At 33.5% G+C, this 4,300-nt stretch overlaps 1 pseudogene; it reads right to left on the bottom strand.

The window, feature by feature from the left end:
- Positions 1-1,269: 1,269 nt before the first annotated feature.
- Positions 1,270-2,476, bottom strand: LOC128204949 (angiopoietin-related protein 7-like; annotated as a pseudogene).
- Between the last annotated feature and the right edge of the window lie 1,824 nt (positions 2,477-4,300).

Raw genomic sequence — 4,300 nt, 5'->3', positions numbered from 1 at the left:
GATACTTATAATATATTATTCTAAAAAGTCGGACGACATCACATCTCCCGAAACATCTATTTATTGCAATTCTGTGCCATGATTATTTTAATGCTACCCGAACATAGATTGATGAGACATTTAAAACATAAATGTAAAGAAAAGATGTTCAATAATTGGAAATTTCTATGCCTGGTGACCCCATCTTATTTTGGTATTATTTAAAAGGTAGAATTTGATATAGTTTAACAGTTAACACTGAAAGCACATTATTTTAACATTGAAATATCGAAAATATAGGTTACTTTAACACCGACTTCAGTTGAAATCAAGAACAAGAAATTTAACTGCCGATACTGTTGATAAAAGTCAAAACGAGACCCTTTATATGACACAAAAAGTTCATGAAGTCAACATATATCAACCATTCACAGTATAACCAATGGCTTCAAAAAAAAGAAATGTTTGTGAACCAAGAAACCACCTTAATTTTAATTTTAAAGTAAAACACAATTAGGTATAAAAAATCACAAACTTTTTATTAACATAAAGAGCAAATCAATGATCTTTCTATTACAGTTCCTAAAATCATAATTTAGGAATCAGACAATGATACGGACAGGAAAAGCATTTTGTAGTGAAAAAAGAATTGACACTTGAAAATAGAATAAATTGAGAAAAAACACAAAAAAATGTGTATGTCAACTTCAGAATAAGCAGATTTATGAATGTCCCCGAACTGTCTTCGAATACTTATTTTATTTTAACATTAACATTTTTCATTGTCTTCAAGTTACAACTTGAAGTGGGTAAGTAAAATTCAGGAAAAAAGATATAATGATTTATGCAAATATTGTCTATAATTGGGCAAATGAACTCGAGCCTGTCCCGTCAAAGTTAAGAAATGAAAGAAACAATGACGTCATTACGTAGTGCGGTTTATGCAATATGTTATATGTAGTGTTATAAGAAAAAGAAAAAAAAAGAAGACGATTTCTAAATTTTCACCATCTGATGATGCTAATTTCATACTCATGTATAGGAAATCCCAAAGGCCTGCTTGCAATATCCCCATCTCCCACAAACACATACTTTTACTACTAGGATGAGCGTTGGCGTCCAAAACTGGCCTTCCTGAGGACCCACTGTTAATTTTAAAACCCATCTTCCCGTTTATTGACTTACTGGTTCGTACAATGATACAATCATTTCACACTGTATGAGTACTTCGCTTAATACCTCAAATGTCGCACACCAGTATTTGTATGGTTGTATCGTACCTTTGAGGAGTTAGCACTGTTGTTCTTGCTCATTCATTGATGTTTGTATCTGGTAATTTGGTACTGATTGGTCTTCATTGTCTACAAATAAAAAACATTCCAAAGGAATATGGTCTTGAAATAGCCCAACATTTAGCATTGGTCTAAGGAGAGAAGTATGCATATTTGATGTTTATAAGTTGGTAAGTTGAATTAAATCGATATCGATATAAAACATGAAGGGATATACTATATTTTAGATTTTAGTAATTTGAGCAACGGTAAGATTGAGGTCAACCACGTGCAAATTGGTTTAAATACCCAGCTTCGTATTTAACCAAACATTTATTAATGATATCTTGATGTCATGTTGTTTTTTGTCTGATTCAATTTGGTTATTTTAACGCTCAGATAAAAAGGTTCATTTCCAAACAATTCAATGGTAAAAAACTCCATACTGGATATTTGCTCTTTGCTATTCCATTTTATTTCGAGTGAAAGACCTACACCGAATGTTGTGTTTCCGTAGTCACCGTTGAGGTTGGAGGAGTGACAGCCGTCGTACCACCATGCGCCGTGATATTGCTGGGCGCAGTTACCCCTGTAAACATCGCTGTCTCGGTCGTATGTGCTGAAATTATGATTATTGTGTGAAAACAAAAAAACGCATCCCCTGCTGTTCCCGTGAATTCACTCACATGAAGCTTGTAGAGTCCGGTTTCATCTTCCATTGAAAAAGAGCCGTATTCTATATAGCGACTTTCATTTCCCAACATCATGTCAATTCTCAACTCACAGGACACATCGTGACATAAGGCGACAATTCTATCGTTTCCAAGCCAAAATCGCCATTTAAGTCACCAAACCCATGATTTGTAAAAATCCTAAACAGACACCCTGCGTTGAATTAATGTCCATCCACCTGCGCTGGTGTCCATGTTGCATCGAACGTCGAACCCGTTCGCTTCCGTCCCTTCCGGGTAAACAGCAAAGATGCATGAAACTTCATTTCCTTCACTCTTCACTTCTAAGCAATCGCGGAGAAGTGTCGACGAAGGAGAACAGGATGGTTTAGTTTGAGTCCGAGCTATGTACTTCTCTATCACCGATATTGTTGCATTTTCCACAATTTCTTTCAATATATCACTGTTGCATGTACTAGTAATGACAATATTCTCGTGTCCGTTACATTGTTCAATGTTGATGACCAATTGGTATATGGTCAAACATGTTAACATAACAAAGTCCCGCGTTTGACTGACTTAAGTCCGTTTGAGACGTTACGAATGAGGAAAGAATCAATTCATTCGTGTAAATACGTGAGGGATATTTTTTTATTTGAATTCAAACAGTAAACAGGAAAATATTTGGTATATAAAGAAGTTTTCCTTTTGTTCTGTTTGTGTCCTTGTGAAGCGACAAAAGAAAAAATATCTCATTCCGCTGATTGAGGAAGTTTTCGTAGGATAAAATATTAAAAATTCTCTACTGTCGAATCAGCGTGACCAAAATCAATTAAATTATGCATATGAGTTTAAATATTAGTTGGGATAACTTAAACCGTTGAATTCAACAAACAATCTTCTGTTGAATATATTTACTCACAAGTTTTTACCTTTACTTCATTTACTCTCATCTCACCCTATTCATTCAAATATTACGAAAAACACATAATGCCGCTAGTCTTCTCAATTTTGTGAGTGATCTTTTCAATGATATGTTCAACACTTAAACAGTCTGAGGTTGCGCTTTTAAAATCGATCGATGAACGTTGTCTGTCCGTACATCGTCTGTACAGAATTATACCTCTCTTTAACTAGTTTAAAATAGGTCATGATATTCTTGAAAAATGACCCTTTTATAGACGTCTACCAAAAAAGATCCAAACAATTAAAACAGTTCAACAGCAAAGTATTTACAAAACCATGAAATAAGACGGGTGACGAGACTCCAAATGCTATTTTATTCAAATGTTTGACTTATTCAGTTTCTGTTAGTCCATAGAATTGTGTCTTTAAGCTTTAGTTTTCATTGTATTTTTGAAATTGAATGTAACTCATAATTTACTTTAATAAAACTATTTTACAAAATGAATTGAAGATAATGTTTTCTGAACTAGATTTGCCATTCACTGAGGAAGACGTTCTTAAAGGTGTTTCAAATTTGAATTTGGGCAAAAGTGCTGGTCCAGATCGGATACTGAATGAATTTTTGATATATGGTAAACATAGACTATCGTCTTTTCTTTTAAGGCTATTTAATAAACTATTAATAACCGGGTATTTTCCGGAAAAGTGGACTGAGGGTTATATAGTCCCAATACATAAAAAGGGAAATTTAAACGAAAGTGGAAATTTTCGAGGAATTACATTATTAAGTGTTGTGTGAAAACTATTCACAAATATTATTAATAGTCGGCTTTCAACTTGGGCTGAATATTACCATGTATATATCGAGGCACAAGCTGGATTCAGAACATTTTTGCATTACAAAATTTAATTAACCATGTTCGTAATTAAAACAAGCAGTTATTTTGTGTTTTTTGTTGATTTTACAAAAGCGTTTGATTATATAGTACGAGATAATATGTGGTATAAACTTTATATATTATGACTACGGGGCAATCTCTCTTCAGTTATAAAGTCTATGTATAATAATGTGTATTCAAGAGTTAAACACCAAGACGAGTTAGGTGCAGTGTTTGAAAGTCATTTGGGTGTATGTCAAGGCGAATGCCTATCGCCATTATTATTTTCATTGTATTTTAACGATCTAGAGGAAGTATTATATCTCAAAGGGGCCAAAGGGGTCGACACAGGATTGTTAAAGTTATTTTTACTCTTATATGCAGACGATATTGTAATTTTTGCTAATTCAGCAGCAGAACTGCAAGCGAATATTAATATATTAGAGGAATATTGTAACACATGTAAACTTAAGGTCAATATAAGCAAAACAAAGATATTGGTTTTTAGGAAAGGGGGTAGATTACCTATAAATCTTCAGTTTTTCTATCAGGGATCACCATTGGAGGTTGTAAACAAATTTACATATTTAGGTAT

This window comes from Mya arenaria, chromosome 2 (assembly GCF_026914265.1).
Source record: "Mya arenaria isolate MELC-2E11 chromosome 2, ASM2691426v1".
Lineage (NCBI taxonomy): Eukaryota > Metazoa > Mollusca > Bivalvia > Myida > Myidae > Mya > Mya arenaria.
The sequence above is the reverse complement of the archived record's forward strand: the minus strand, read 5'-3'. Positions and strand labels throughout refer to the sequence as shown.